General features: G+C 37.7%; 1 protein-coding gene across 4 annotated transcripts in view; it reads right to left on the bottom strand.

Annotated features, from left to right (window-relative positions):
• The window catches only part of SH3GL3 (SH3 domain containing GRB2 like 3, endophilin A3), a 149,539-nt gene that overhangs the window by 59,984 nt on the left and 71,785 nt on the right, over window positions 1-17,770 (bottom strand). The window lies entirely within an intron of this gene.

Genomic DNA, 17,770 nt, shown 5'->3' with positions numbered 1-17,770 from the left:
AATGTTGCCCAAGAGCTGAGGACAATTTGTGTATGGCCAGTGTGCTCAAAAAACAGCAATAAATTGTGTTTAACTGTGAAAACTAGTGCACAAGGAAGAATGGAGGAAAATAAAATCTGAAAGTTACGCAACGCCCAGAGCACACAGATTCTCAAATGCCAAGCTAAAGAGTACGAGTGAGAGATCCCTAAAGAGTCTTCATCAAACACAGAGAAACCCTTTAGAAAAGCAAGTCTGGCACCAGTAGGGTTGAATTAAAGAACGAGGAAGACAAATTGGAAGAAGAAAATAAGTTCAATCATTTTCTTTAGCAAAACACATTAACATAATCTACGCCCTTAAAATAGTAATATGAATATGCAAATCCACAGTAAGGGAGGTGCCATCAATTAAAGGTGAAAAGATGGCAGGTTGTTTTAAATACAAGTGTAGTTACTACTACTATTACACATGCGGTATTACTATTTAATAGGAAAAATATAAGTGGAGATAGTATTTTACTTAAATTCGAAGTGTGAGAAGGAATTTCTTGAAGACAACAGATACAGAAGACTACAAAATGGCCAGGGTTCTCCATCCTCCCTGTCCTGCGTCTTTACAGTTCCTCCGAGCTAGAGTTGGAGTCTATCTTCCCACCTAGTGAATCTGGGCTGGGCTTGTGACTTGTTTTGACCCCACAGAAACAAGCCTAGCTAGGCAGGAAGAGATCTTGTGTGCTTCTACTCACTCTCTGGAAACACTGTTGCTACCCTGTGAACAAGCCCAGGCAAATTAACTGAATGGAGAGAAACAAGTGGCCCAGACACCCACCAAGGTACAACCAGTCCATCCCCAGAATCAGAGCCACCCAGCTGACCTACAGGTGACTGCAGTAACGTGAGAGACCCCAGCTGAGATCAGCCCCATCTGCTGAGGCATGGGAACAGGAGTCCAATAAACGGTATTGCTTTAAACCACTGAATTTTGGAGTGGTTTGCCACATAATAGAAGTTACCTGGTACACTTAACAGGAATCCTTACTTTTCAGGCTGAGTACAGAAGTCAGAGAGAACTAACCTAATGTCTTGATACAAGGCATAACTTCCAATAGAAAAAATGAAAAATTTCATTTCCACACACCAAGCAGTGTTTTAACAGATGTGTCCATCAGTTAACTCTCCTAAACATTTTCATTGTTGTTGTTCAGTAGTGAAATCATCCAACATATTGGTTCTCAACTTTGGAGGTAATAGCCTGAGGATCTAAGGAAAGTTACACAGTCTCTCCTGGGGTGGGAAGTGGCACCTCCACGTTTTGTTGCCATGGTAGATTGCAAAAGTGGTCACAGGCTTTGCAGCTCCTCTCATTAAGAAGTCTATTTTTCCACCCTTCGACTTGCTTTGGCCAATAGAAGAGTGTAAACCACACTGTATAGCTATAAATTCCAAATCAGTACTCACAAAGAGGCTCTACAGATACTTCTGCTCACTCTGTCAGGTCCGCTGTAACTGCTTCCACCTGACTAAGTCTGGGCTGCCTTGTTGGAGAATGAAAGACCACGTGGATCAGAGATCAGCCATCCCACCTGAGCAACCTCGGGCCATCAAGCCCTCAGCTCACCTGGCAGCTGACCGGCAACAGGTGAGTGAGCCCAGCAGAGATCAACCACACCAGCACATCCACCCACCCAGTGCTCCCAGCCCAAATTGCTGACCCACAGAATCATAAACTAAATGAACTTTTTTTTTTGTCTTAAGTCGCTGTGTTTTCGGATGGTGTGTTATATAGCAAAAGCTGACTGATACAGTGGCCTGCATTTCCTGTGACCATTGAAACCACAGAAGCCCACATGTAGATCCACGTTTTAAAATAACCATTTGAAAATCCCTTTGGCTTGGAGAGTTGGACCCGAAATCCCTTTAATCCGAACCAGTTCGCACTTGTTCAGGTTTTACTTGTTCTATTTTCAGAAACCAAAATGTCTAATAGAAGGAGTAGTGTTTCTACTTTCAAGAACAGAAACTAGTGACATGAATATATCTTGTTTGAAAAGACAACATATGGGATCATTTTCAACAGGTGTCACAGGTTAAAAGTCATGATCATTCGTTTCTGCTTTTCCTGAATTTCCCAGTGGTGTTTAGCTGTTTTGATACATTAAGTATAAATACACATATAGCATTAGCTGTTTAGGCCACTTAATTATATTTCAGAGGTCAGTCAATGAACAAATATTGTTTGTTGAGCATCTACTATGTGCAGGGACATGACTGGTACTTGGGATAGAAAGATAAAAAAGATAGACGTGATTCCTACAGGGCACCTGGCCTCCTTCCAAGGTTACAGGGTTATTTCCTCTAGGTGCTGGAAGCTAAATATAAATACTCAAGCTTCTATATCTGGTGAAGATGACTATTCAAATTCAACTCTGATGCACTCCCTATGCTCTGAATACAAATCAAGGATAGATTAAATATGAAAATATGCACTCTTTATGCCTTGAATACATAGCAAGGATAAATTAAATATCAAAAAAAGAAAACCAGAAAGATAAGCAATGCTCAAAAACAGAATAAACATTTTTGTGAATCTGAAAATGAACAGAAACACAACATGATGAACAAGGTTGAAGCCTCGGGCCTGCTGGGCTTCTTGCCTGCACACAGGCTATGACAGCAAGCAGTCTGGTTCCTGCTGAGTACAAAAGGATCTAAAAGTGCTCCATGAGACCAGAGTCTGGGTTCAAGTTCTGCTTACAGCTGGGGATGGAAAAGCAAATGAGGCTGCGAAAAAAAATTCAGATGTAAACCCCTGTCTGATGCTACCACATGTGGCAATCTGCAGGCCCAAGGAGATTGAAGAACAAAGAATCAGTCAAGTCACATCCCCACCCCCTCCAGCTCTGTGACTGGATCCAGATAGCCCCAATATCACCAGAGAACAGAAACCACGGTTTTGTACTGGGGCCTTGGGAAGCTGGGTGGAATAAGCCACAATCACCAGAGAGAAGTGAGCACAAGAAGTTGGAATTCAAATTCATCCTAGATCTAAATTCCAAGGCACATGAATAAAATATAACACCAAGAAAGAGAGCCGACAAAATCACATAACATAACATGAATTCACTTCTAGAGAAAACGATTTTATGAAACAATATAGACTTTTTAATGTGTGTTTAGGATATTATTAAAATGATAGATAAAGGAATAACTTCTATTAATGAAGACCAAACAATTATACAAAATGACAGAAATTTTCAAGATAGACATAAAACATTAGAAACAAAAAGTATTATATAGTCATAAAAATGAAAAACCCAACAGATGGGACAAACTCCAGCCTGGGCACAATCAGGAAAGAACTGGTAAGCTGGAAAATATTAAGGAACTTACTCAAAGAACATAAAATAAACAGAGATGAAGAGTTTTTTAAAGGAAATATCAGTTAATAGATATGAAGGATAAGTGAGACATTCCAAGATATATCCAACAGGCACTCCAGAAAAAAACAACAGAATATAGGAGAATCAATATTTACAAGTAAAATGGCTCTTTTATCTTCTGTAATTGAAGGAAAATAGGAGTCTACAGTTTGGAAGCACACTCAAGTACCATGCAAGATGAATATTAATTCACACCCAGACACAGCAAAACCTCAAGAATAAACAATCCTAAAACTATCGCAGGGGAAAAAACATCCAAAGCAACAGTAAGATTGACAGCAGATTTCTCTTCTGCAACAGCAGATGCCAGGGACAATGAAGGAATGGCGTCAAAGTGTTAAGAAGAAATCGGCTAGGCGCGGGATTACAGATCATGCCTGTAATCCCAGCACTTTGGGAGGTTGAGGCGGGTGGATCACCTGAGGTCAGGTGTTCGAGACCAGCCTGGCCAACATGGCGAAACCCTGTCTCTACTAAAAATACAAAAATTAGCTGGGTGTGGTGGCACAATAAAAATCTAGAATTTTCTGTCTCCCTAAACTGTTGTTTAAGAGCAAGGCTGGGTGCAGTGGCTGATGCCTGTAATCCCAACAGTTTGGGAGGCCGAATTGGTAGATCACATGAGGTCAGGAGTTTGAGACCAGCCTGGCCAACATGGAGAAACCCCGTCTCTACTAAAAACACAAAATTAGCTGGGCGTGGTGGCGCATGCCTGTAATCCCAGCTACTCAGGAGGCTGAGGCAGGAGAATCACTTGAACCCGGGAGGCAGACGTTGCGGTGAGCCGGGATCACGCCATTGCACTCCAGTCTGGGCAATAAGAGTGAAATTCTGTCTTAAAAAAAAAAACTCAGCTGGATGTGGTGGCACGTGCCTATAATCTCAGCCACTCAGAAGACTGAGGTGGAAGAATGGGAGAATCACTTGAACTCGGGAGGCAGAGGTTGCAATGAGCTGAGATCATACAACTGCACTCCAGCCTGAGTGACAAAGTGAGACTCTGTCTCAAAAAAAAAAAAAAAAAAAAAGAGAGCGAGAAGAACAAAATGAAGACATATTCAGACTTCATAGACTCAAATAACAGTGATGCTAAAGTATTATATCAAGGAAATAAAAACCGAACCAAGAGGGAAAGTATGGACCATAGGAAACAACAGTGAGAATAGAAATTGAGAAACTATGGTGGTAAATTTACCATTGAGTAAAGGCAAACAAACAAGCAAAAACCAATGTGTCTGAGTTTACACAAGGGCAAAATTAAAACCTTCAGCAATAATAACACAGAAATGGGGAAGGGTGTTGAGTGGATATTTCAAGCACACTAAGATTCATGTGTGTTCAGGAGGAGGTGAGAAACGGGTATAACTTTAGACATCATTAAAATAATGCACAGCAGGTATCTGTGTTATATAACTAATGGTAACTCCTAAAAACACAAAACTATGATACCCATATAGAATTATGCATGTTATAACATAGTATCCATACCAGCACACTGTTAGAAAACCAGTATTTTTCAATCCAAAAGAAAACAAGGGAGAATAAAGGGAGAGGGAGGAAGAAGGAATGGCAAACATAAACCTCAAAATCAGATAGTAATAAGTCTAAATAGATCAGTAATGATTATCTATATAATTGGATTAAATTCAACATACTAAATAATAATAGAGTGAATTTTAACAATCTAGCTATATACATCTTCTAAGAGTCACAACTAAAACACAACACATAGAAAGACTGAAAAGACAAAATGTACATACTAGGAAAATGCTAATCAAAATAAAGCCTGTAACAGTAATATCAGACAAGAGCTACCAGTCTTTGTTTTTTGTTTTTTTGAGACGGGGTCTCACTTTGTTGCCCAGGCTGGAGTACAGTGGTGTGATCTCAGGAGTAGCTGAGACCACAGGTGCACAGCATCATGCCTGGCTCATTTTTGTATTTTTGTAGAGATGGGGTTTCTCTATGTTGCCCAGGCTGGTCTTGAGCTCCAAGGTTCAAGCAATCCTCCTGCCTCCACCTCCCAAAGTGCTGGGATTTCAGATATGAGCCACTGTGCCCGACCTAAGAAATACCTTCCTAAGGCAGAGCATTAATAGGAATAGAGACTCAATGTAATAATAAAAGGAGCAATTCACCAAAATTTTTATAATAATGATATTGTTTCCACTATTAGTATAACCTCCAAAAAATATAAAGCAAAATTGAAATAGTGAAACTGATAAACCCACAATTACAGCAGGAGATTTAATACAACTCCATCAGAAAACTGACATATCAAACATGATAAAAAATTGAAAAAGATATTGATTATCTGAATGACCAAAATAATAACCTTGATCAACTATTATGCACATATACATATATCCCCCCAGCCAATAAATTTAAAAAATGTATATTCCTTGCAAGTACAGATAGAACATTACAAAAACTGACCATATATTATGTTGCTGCAAAACATTATAAGTAGTGGCAAAAACCACAATTACTTTCGCACCAACCTAATACTAGGTAACAAAGTCAATCAATACCATATAGAGCATGTTTATTAGGTTTTGGGGTTTTTTAACCATAATGCAATTAAGTTAGGAACCAACAATAAAAATAAGTATATCAGCACAAAATTTTAAAAAGAAAACCCCAATAGAAATTACCAAAAAATTTAACAACAATAAAAATATTATACATCAAAATCTGTGGTATGCAGCTAAAGCTGTATTCAAAAATCATTGTATAACCTTAAATACACTTCAAAGAACACCTCAATTTAATGTTTCAAACTGACACCACGTCATTCAATCTAATTTCTAAAACATCTAATATCTCAAGTTGGAAAGTCTACCAACTGTGCCAATTTGCTAGAGATGCAAAGATCAGTCACTCTCACAGGCCCACTGGAAAGCAGAAACACAAACAGCAATCCACAATGAGATCAATACTATTCTGTAATAGAGATGCAGAACTTGCCATTAAAACCCAGATGGAAGGAAGCAATTATATAAATGAGAAGGTGCCAAGAAAGTTCCAGAACAAAGCCTAGTAGGATATATGGAGTTCACCAGGGAGATAAGAAGAAAAGTGGCATTTCTGTCAGAAAGAATAGTATAAGCAAAGAAATGGCTGATTAAAAAATAGAGAGTCCAAATAGATCAGTAATGATTATCTACCCAATTGGATTACATTCAACATACTAAATAATACTAGAGTGGATTTTTAAAAATCCAGCTATATGCAGCTTCTAAGAGATGCATACAACATAACAGGAAACAGCATACTAATTCAGCAGGGGTAACGGAAGCTTAAATGAAAAGGAGCAGACAGGCATACACTCAGGGGCCAGACCATGGGGCTAAACTTAATTCTGGGGACAATGGAGACTTTTAGAAAGGTGAGTGATAAGAACAGATCTGAGTTTCAGAAAGATTAGTCAAGTGGGCCATGAGATAATGGACTGGAGAGGAACCAGAAGGTGGACAGGCAGATCGGTTAGGTGATGACAGGGGACACATAGTTTGAAGAGGTGGAGTGGGGAAAAATGCCAAAATTACATTCTAAAACCCTGTTAATTACCTTCTTCAGCTTCAAACACAAGCTACCCTCACTCACCTATTCAGCTTCCCCATCACAAATATCGCACCTGACCTTGGCTCACTAGACAGAAGTTGCAAATCAAAAATACAAATGGGTGGCTACTCAATGTGGCTCATGTGTTCTTCCCCCAGTGGAAAAGAAGATTTATGCTGCAAATTAGACCTATCTCAGGTTGCCTTGGTGCTACAGTCAGAGATAAAATCCTTGTTCACCATCTACTTCTTGGCAGCTTTAATTTTGTCAATAACAGGAAAATGAAAACTATTTTCAAAGCCTACAACCGAGCAGTGACAAATTATAAAAGAAATTTATTTGGGAAACGTGAAGCTTTTGCATTTGGTGTTTTGTCTAGATGTGTTGGGTTTTTAATGGTAAATGTTAACACAGCCTTGGCTGCCTTCTTGTGCAAATATCTGTTTTCAAAGAAACCTTGGCATCTCCATCTTCTTCCCTTTCATGAAGCAAGAAATTAAACAGCAAGAAAGCCGGAACCTAGGAGAAAATGTAAAAAAGCAAAATTTGTAACTTAGGATTTTAGAAAATGCTCCAGAATAGTATTTTCCAGTATGTGTGCCACAAAACACTAGCTCCATGGGATTGTACCTAAGGGCCAGGCAAAGTAAAACAAACAAACAAACAAAAACAAAAACAGCTCTTGACTATATATATTTGGAAACACAGGGAAAACAAAATTAAGCAGATTTCTTTACTAAAACATTTTCAGAGGCTTTAAAATGGTAATGGAGGGCCGGGCACAGTGGCTCATGTCTGTAATCTCAGCACTTTGGAAGGCCACAGCAGGCAGATCACTTGAGGTCAGGAGTTTGAGACCAGCCTGGCCAACATGGTGAAACCCCATCTCTAGTAAAAATACAAAAATTAGCCAGGCATGGTGGTGCGCACCTGTAATCCCAGCTACTCGGGAGGCTGAGGCAGGAGAATTGCTTGAACCCAGGAGGTGGAGGATGCGGTGAGTTGAAATCACACCACTGCACTCCAACCTGGGTGACAGAGCAAGACTCCATCTCAAAAAAATAAAATAAAATAAAATGGTAATGGGCACTGTGGATTTCCAAAGGGGCACATATATGTAAGATGTGGCATTTCCCACAATTACTGGGCTGTGGACGTTGTCTAATAGGAAAATCTCCAAGGACTGGTGTTCTAAGGAACACACTTTGAGAAGCCCTGTGCCAAAAATGTCACCCTTTTGAAAGGTTACTTTTTCTCCTTTCAACCAGTTGGCAGTCATGCTCTGTTGTTATCAGCTTGGAGAACATGGCAACACAATTTTAAGTATTAATAGTAAAGGTAATATGTAAGTTGTTAACATTAGGGAAAGATGAGTGAAGGGTATATGTGAACTCTCTGTACTAGTTTTGCAACTTCCCTTTCTGTAAGTCAAAAATTTTTTCAAATTTCCAAGTTTAAAGAGATCTTGAGGTCATCGGAGCAACCAAGACAGCACGATCTGAGGGGCCAAAATCGGGAGGAAGGGAAATGCATTGAGGGGATTGATACATCTACAGCTGACTGTCCTCTTTGGGAAATGTTCTGTCTTGCAACATAGGACATAAAGTCTGAGCAGAAAACACCAGCCTGGAACTTGCAGCAGTCTTACTAGGTTGTGTAAGAGAAAAATTGGAATACACTGTAACCAAGGAAACCAGGATATAAGAGGCCAAATTTCTGGGAAAAAGGGAAACATAAAGAAGCAAACCTGACAAGCTATGTTCAATTTCCTCTTGAGGCTTTTGACAATTCCTAAGCTGAATACACAAGGCAGATGATAAGAAACCAGCACAAAGAGGCTGCTAGAAGGCTAAGTATCTAAGCAGATATTTCTGCAGTATCACAGTGATCAAGAGACAGAAACTGGAGTCAGGACTCCCCAATAAGGAAAAACATCCTGGGATTTTAATTCATCCCTGAATGCCTAAACCCTAGGAGTAAAAGCAAGCAAGGGCACATGCCCTCACAAAGCCTGGAATGCAAACTTGAATCATTTCAATCCACCTGTAGCAAGGTTACAAGCCTTTACCCTCATTATCCGCCAGAATAAAACTAGATAATCTCTGGAGGAAGATACATTACTCAGACCTGCTGCAATTCTTCACACACAATATGTGCCATTCAAATAAAAATAATTTGGCATACCAGGATACTGAACCAACAATGGAAAACTAAGAAAAGAATAGATGATCCAACAGGTAATCCCAATATTGACATCAGAAATGATTTTTAATGTAACTATGATAAATATGTTGAATAAAATAAATGACAATGTAAAATTTTTATCAAAAATTGGAATACATAAAAAGAAAGCAAATGAAAATTACAGATGAAAATCCAATAACTAAAATTAAGAACCCAACAGAAGTGTTTAATAACAATTAGACGACAACTGAGAGAATATGTGAACTGGAAGTTCAGTCAGTAGAAAGTATCTAAATTGAAACATAAAGGGAAAGAAGATGAAAAACACAAAAAAGAGCACTATAAGCACATCAGACATGGTGAAAATACCTTAACACAAGTGTATTTTAGAGTTCAAAGAAATGAAAACAAACAATATTTGAAGAGGAGATGGACAATAATTATTCAAAATAGAAAAAAGACACCAAGCTACAGATTGAAACTTCTCTATGAATACCAAGCAGGATAAATATGAAGATAAACATACCTAGGCACATTATAGTCAAACTGCTGAAGACCAAAGACAAAGACCAAAGACAAAGAGAAAGATACACATTGCATTCAAAGGAGCAACAAAAAGATTCTTAGCTGATGTTACAAGAGAAATCAAGGAGCTACAAAACAATGAAATCACATCTTTAAAATGCTGGCAGGAAATATCTGCCAATCTAAGATTCTATTCCCTGTCAATGAATATATCCCTCATAAACAGGCAACATCAAAGAAATCTTCAGACAAAAGCATTGAGAGAATTTCTCACAACGGACAAACACCAAAAGAAACACTAAAGGGAGTTCTTTAAAAAATTATATATGTAGTGTGTGTGTGTATGTATTATATATATACACATTTATGTAATATATGTGAATTTATATATATAAATATATAAATGGAAACACACATACATATAATTTTTTATTATATATACACACACATATATAAATGGAAACAAATGGAAATAAGAAAATAGGGAAAGAAATGAAGAGCTCCAGAAAGATAAATCTAAATGAATATTCACAGCTTAAAATAAAAGTAATGTCTTGTGAGGTTTTAAATGTATGTAGAATTTCAAAAGCATAAAAATGATAGCACAAAAGCCACCACTAAGGGAGTTAAGTGAGACTCTTGTTGTATGGTCTGTTCTATTGCTTGGAAGTGATACAGTACTAATTTAATGAAAAATTAGTACACCACATTTTTAAAAAGTGTGTTATAATTTCTAGTATTGCTTTTTAAATAATTATAAAATAATATATAACTAGCAAGCTACTAGAGTAGTAAAATGGAATAATTATTTAAAGTGATTAATCCAAAAGAAGGCAAGAAAGGAGAAAGAAGCAAAGAATGAATGAGATAAATAGAAAACAAATAATAACATAGCAGATTTAAATGTAAAAATATCAATAATTACATTAAATGAAAATGGACTAAATATTGCAATTAAAAGACAAGAAGCATCAGCCAGCATTTAAAAACAAAAAAAAAAAGCTACACTATATCCTGCTAATAAGAGATGCACACTAAAGGTAATAACATGAAAGAAAAATAAACAGGTGCAAAAAGATACATCAGAAAAACACTAACACTGATTTCTGGAGGAGGAGGCAGAGCAAGATGGCTCAACAGAACCCTCCAGCAATCGCCCCCCCTGCAAGAACACCAAATAGAACAACTATCCACACAAGAAAGCACCTTCATAAGAACCAAAAATCAGGTGAGCAATCACAGCACCTGATTTTAACTTTGTATCCAACAAAGAGGCACTGAAGAGGATAGGAAAGATAGTTTTGAATTGCTGACACTACTCCTCCTCCATCCCCCAGCAGTGCAGCATGGCATGGAGAGAGAATCTGTGCACTTGCGGGAGGAAGGGCAAAGTAATTTGGGGAATTTGCATTGGAACTCAGTGCTGCCCTGTCACAGTGGAAAGCAACACAGGCCTTTCCCAGTGTTTCCCACTGGCTTTGGCCAGTGGCCGTGGAGGGAGCACTTAGACTAGCCCTAGCCAAAGGGCAATTGTCCATCCCAGCAGTCAGAAACTGAGTTCTGGCTAGCCCCACCACTGTGGGATAAAGTGTTCTGGGGTCCTAAATAAACTTGAAATGCAGTCTAGGCCACAAGGACTGCAATTCCTGGACAAATACTGGTGCTCTGCTGGGTCTACAGCCAGTGGAACTGGGGTGCATGCAACCCAGGAAACTTTATTAATAGAGAACTTTCCACGGAGACACCAGCTGGAGTGGCCAAGGGAGTGCTTGCATCACCCCTTCCCCAACTCCAGGCAATGCGGCTCACAGTTCTGTAAGAAGAGGGAAGTGTAAAGAGGACTTTGTCTTGCAATTTGGATACCAGCTCCGTCACAGTAAAATAAAGTACCAAGCAAAGTCCTAAAGCCCCCATTTCAGGCCATAGCTTCCAGACAACATTTCTAGACCCATCCTGGTCCAGAAAAGAACTCTACGCTGAAGGAAAGGACCCAGTGTCACAGAATTCACTACCTGCTGACTAACGAGCCGTTGGGCCTTGAATAAACACCTCTGGGCCTTGAATAAACACCATCTGTAGCCAGGCAGCAGTCATCACAGGCCTTGGCAAGACCCAGTACTGTGCTGGTTTCATGTGTGACCCAGCACATTCTCAGCTATAGTATCCACAGGGAAAGGCTCCTTCTGCTTGAAGAAAGGAAAGGGAAGTGTAAAAAGGATTTCATCTTGTGACTTGGGTACCAGCAGAGCCACAGTAAACTAAAGCACCAAGAGGAATTCTCATTTCCTCAGTTCCAGGCCTTAGCTCCTGGAGGGCATTCCTTAACCCACCCTGGGCCAGAAGGAAACCCACTGCATTGAAAGGAGAGACCCAGACCTGGCAGAACTCACCACCTGCTGAATAAAGACCCCTTGGGCCTTGAATAAACATCAGCAGTAGCCAAGCTATAGTTGCCATGGGCCTGAGGCAGTGATTGTCTGGGCAGAGACTCCTTCTGCTTGAGGAAAAGAGAGCAAAAAAGAGGTCTTTTTCTTGCAACTTGGGTAGCGGCTCAGCCACTGTAAAGTAAAGCATCAAGCAGATTCCTGCAGCCCCCAATTCCAGGCCCTAGCTCCTGAACTGCATTTCTAGATCCACCCTGGGCCAGAAGGAAATCCACTGCCCTGAAGGGAAAGATCCATTTCTGGCAGGAATCAACTTCTGCTGACTAAAGAGTCCTTGGCCCTTGAATAAACATCAGCAGAATTCAGGAAATAGTAGTAATACATCTTGGGCAAGACCCAGTACTGTTCTGGCTTCAGGTGTGACACAGCACAATCTCAGCAGTGATGGTCACAGGAGTGCTTGTATCACCCCTCCACTAACTCCAAGAAGCTCAGCATGGAGAGAGAGATTGCATTTGCTTGGAAGAAAGTAAGGGAAGAGAACAAGAGACTCTGCCTGGTAATCCAAGGAATTCTCCCAGATCTTACCCAAGACCACTGAGGCAGCACCTATACAAGACTGCAAGACTCAGAGTTACTGGGCTTAGGGCACTCCCTAATGCACATATAGCTGCAGTGACCAAAGACTTAGATCAAATGCTCAATTCCCTTTGAATACTTCGAAAGCCTTCTGAGGAATGATAGGTATAAACAAGCCCAGATTGTGAAGATTAGAATAAATACCTAACTCTTCAATGCCCAGACATGAATGAACATCCACAAGTATCAAGACTGTCCAGAAAAAACAAGACCTCACCAAATGAACTAAATAAGGTACCAGTGACCAATTCTAGAGTGATGGAGATATGCGACCTTTCAGACAAAGAATTCAAAAGAACTGTTTTGAAGAAGTTCAATGAAATCCAAGATAATACAGTGAAGGAATTCAGAATCCTATCAGATAAATTTAACAAAGAGATTAAAATCATTAAAAAGAACTAAGCATAAATTCTGGAGCTGAAAAATTCAACTGACAAACTGAAGAATGCATCAGTCTCTAAACAGAAGAACTGATCAAGCAGAGGAATGAATTAGCAAGCCTATTTGAAAATACACAGAGGAGACAAAAGGAAAAAGAATAATAAAGAATAAAGCTAACCTAACAAGATCTAGAAAATAGCTTCAAAAGGGCAAATCTAAGAGTTATTGACCTTCAAGAGGAGGTAGAGAATGAGATCAGGATAGAAAGGTTATTCACAGAGACAATAATAGAAAGCTTTCCAAACCTGGAGAAAGATGTCAATATTCAAGTACAAAAAGGGTATAGAACACCAAGCAGATTTAATTCAAATAAGACTACTTCAAGACATTTAATAATCAAACTCCCAAAGGTAAAGAATACAGAAAGGATCCTAAAAGCCGCAAGATAAAAGAAAAAAATAGCATATAAAGAATCTCCGTTATGTCTGGCAGCAGATTTCTCAGTAAAAACCTTTCAGACTGGAAGAAAGTGGCATGATACATTTAAAGAGCTGAAGGAAAAAGATTTTATCCTGGAATATTATATCCTACAAAAATATCCTTCAAACATGAAGGAGAAATAAAGACTTTCCCAGACAAACGAAAGCTGAAGTATTTCATCAACATCAGACCTATGCTAATGGGAGCTTTTCACTCCCTAATACTCACCATGCTAATGGGAGTTTTTCAATCTGAAAGAAAAGAACATTAATGAGCAATAAGAAATTATCTGAAGGAACAAAATTCACTGGTAACAGTAAGTACATACACAAATACAGACTATAATAACAGTGTAATTGTGGTGTGTAAACTACTCATTAGCATTTCAATAAAGAAACATCAGACCTAATCTGCACTATAGACCAAATGGACCTCATAGATATTTACAGAACATTTCATCCAACAGCTGCAGAATACACATTCTTCTCCTCAGCAATCATTCTCAAGGATAAACCATATCAAGTGTCTTCTCTGACCACAATGGAATAAAACTAGAAATCAATAATAGAAACTCTAAAAACTATACGAACACATGAAAATTAAACAGTATGCTACTGGAGGACCAGTGGGCCAATGAAGAAATGAAGAAGGAAATTTTAAAATTCCTTGAAACAAATGAAAATGGAAATACAACATACGAAAACCTATGGGATACAGCAAAAGCAGTACTAACAGGAAAATTTATAGCAATAAGCCCCTACATCAAAAAAGTAGAAAAACTTCAAATAAATAACCTAATGATGCATCTAAAGAACTAAAAAAGCAAGAGCAAACCAAACCCAAAATTAGTAAAGAAAAAAAAATAAAAATCAGGCAAATAAAATTGAAAAAGAAAAGGCAATATAAAAGGTCAACAAAACAAAAAGTTGGTTTTTTTGAAAAGACGAACAAAATTGACAAACCTTTAGCCAGACTAAGAAAAAGAGAGAAGACCCAAATAAATAAAATCAGGGATGAAGAAGGAGACATTAAAACCAATACCACAGAAATTCAAAGGATCATTAGAGACTACTATGAGCAACAATATGTCAATAAATTGGAAAACCTAGAAGAAACAGATAAATTCCTAGACACGTACAACCTACCAATATTAAACCATGAAGAAATCCAAAGTCTGAATAGGCTAATGACAAGTAACAAGATCAAACCTCTCATTTGATCTCGTTTGAAATACAAAGTCTTCTGGCAAAACAAGCCTGGGACATGATGCCTTCACTGCTGAATTCTACCAAACATTTAAAGAGGAACTAATACGAATCCTACTCAAATTATACTAAAAAATAGAGGAGGAGGGAAGACTTCCAAACTCATTCTATGAGGCCAGTATTACCCTGATACCTAAACCAAAGATACATCAAAAAACAAACAAACAAACAAAACAACAACAAAACTACGGGCCAATATCTCTCATGAACATCAATGCAAAAATCCCCAACAAACTACTACCAAACTGAATTTGGCAACACAAGAAAAAGATTATTCATCATGACCAAGTAGGATTCAACCCAGGAATGCAAGAATGGTTCAATATATGCAAATCAATTAGTGTGATACATCATATCAACAGAATGAAGGACAAAAACCATATGATCATTTCAATTGATGCTGAAAAATCATTTGATAAAATTCAATGTCCCTTCATTATAAAAACCCTAAAAAACTGGATATTGAAGGAACATATCTCCATACAATAAAAGCCATATACAACAGACCCACAGCTGGTATCATACTGAATGAGGAAAAAATGCAAGCCTGTCCTGTAAGATAAAGGACAAGACAAGGATGCCCACTTTCACCACCGTTATTTAACATAGTACTGGAGTAATCAGATGATAAAGAAAAAAAAGTAGCTAATCAGATGATAAAGAAAAAAAGGCATCTAAATTGGAAAGGAAAAAGTCAAATTATCCTTGTTTGCAAATAACATGATCTTATATTTGGAAAAATCTAAATACTCCATCAAAAAGGTATTAGAACCAATAAACAAATTCAATAAAGTTGTAGGATACAAAATCAACATACAAAAATCAGTAGAATGTCTATATGTCCACAAAAAACTATCTGAAAAAGAAATCAATAAAGTAAACACATTTACAATTGCTACAAATTAAATAAAATACCTAAGAATTAACCCAAGAAGTTAAATATCTCTACAATGAAAACGATAAAGCATTGATGCAAAAAATTGAAGAGGACACCAGAAATAGAAAGATAGTTCATGTTCATGGATTGGAAGAATCAATATTGTTAAAATTTCATACCTACTAAAGCAACCTACAAACTCAATGTAACTTTTATCAAACTACCAATGACATTCTTCACAGAAATAGAGAAAATAATCCTAAAACTTATATGGAATCACAAAAGACCCAGAATAGCCAAAGCCATCCTGAGCAAAATGAATAAAACTGGAGTAATCACATTAACTGACTTCAAATTATACTACAGAGCTGTAGTAACCAAACAGCATGGTACTGACATAAAAAACAGACACACAGACCAATGGAACAAAACAAAGAACCCAGGGATAAATCCATACATCTACAGTGAAATCCTTTTCAACAAAGGTGCCAAGAACATATATTGGGGAAAGGACAGTCTTTTCAATAAATGATGCTGAGAAAACTGGGTATCCATATGCAGAAGAGTGAAACTAGATCCCTATCTCTCACCATATACAAAAATCAAATCAAAATGGATTAAAGACTTAAATCTAAGACCTCAAACCATGAAACTACTATAAGAAAACATTGGGGGAACTCCCCAGGACACTGATTTTGGCAAAGATTTCTTGAGTAATACCCTAAAAGCACAGGCAACCAAAGCAAAAATGGACAGATGGGATCACATCAGGTTAAAAAGCTTCTGCATAGCAAAGGCTTTTCAACATCAACAAAGTCAAAAGACAATCCACAGAATGGGAGAAAATATTTACAAACTATCCATCTGACAAGGGATTAATGACCAGAATAAAAGGAGGTCAAATAACTCTATAGGAAAAAGAATCTAATAATAAAATTTAAAAATGAGCAAAAGATCTGAATAGACATTTCTCAAAAGAAGGCATACAAATGGCTAGCAGGTATATTAAAAGATGCTCAACATCACTGATGACCAGAGAAATGCAAATCAAAACTACAATGACATATCATCTTACCCCAGTTAAAATGGCTTTTATCCAAAAGATAGGCAATAACGAATGCTGGCAAGGAAAAAGGGGAACCCTCATACATCCTTGGTAAGGATGTACAACCACGATGGAGAACAGTTTGGAATTTCCTCAAAAAATAGAATTACCATATGATCCAGCAATCCCACTGCTAGGAAAGAAGACAGGAAATCAGTGTATCAAAGAGATATCTGCTGCCCATATTTATTGCAGCATTATTCACAATAGCCAAGATTTGGAATCAATCTAAGTGTCCATCAACAGATGAATGGATGGAGAAAATGTGGTACATATTCAGCCATAAAAAAGAATGAGATCCTGTCATTTGCAACAACACAGATGGAAGTGGAGGACATTATGTTAAGTGAAATAAGCCAGGCACAGAAAGACAAACATCAGATGTTCTCATTTGTGGGAACTAAAAATTTAAACAATTGAACTCATGAAGACAGAGAGTAGAACGATGGTCACCAGAGGCTGGGAAGGGTAGTAGGGGAGTAGAGGGAATCGGGATGGTTAATGGGCACAAAAACATAGTCAGATATAATGAATAAGAGATAATATTTGATATCACAACAGAGTGGCTACAGTCAGCAATAATTTGTTGTACATTTTAGAGTAACTGAGGAAGTACAATTAGAATGTTCATAACACAAAGAAATAAGTGCTTGAGGTGAGGAATACCCCATTTACCCTGACAATCATTACACATTGTAATAATCCTTACTTATTGTATGCCTGTATAAAAATATCTGATATATGCCATACTTACACCTCTATGTACCCATAGAAATTTTAAATTTAAAAAAAGAAAACACTAACATCAACAATAAAAACCTTTAGAATCTATACTAATATCCTACAAAATAGACTTTTATACAGAAAACATTATTACTAGAATAAAGAACATTTAAACAATTGTAAAAAGTCAATTTAAAAGAGACATAACAATCCTAAATCTTT

The sequence above is a fragment of the Gorilla gorilla genome, chromosome 16 (assembly GCF_029281585.2).
Source record: "Gorilla gorilla gorilla isolate KB3781 chromosome 16, NHGRI_mGorGor1-v2.1_pri, whole genome shotgun sequence".
Classification (NCBI taxonomy): Eukaryota; Metazoa; Chordata; class Mammalia; order Primates; family Hominidae; genus Gorilla; species Gorilla gorilla.
Note: the sequence above shows the minus strand (reverse complement) of the source record. Positions and strands in the feature narration are given on the sequence as shown.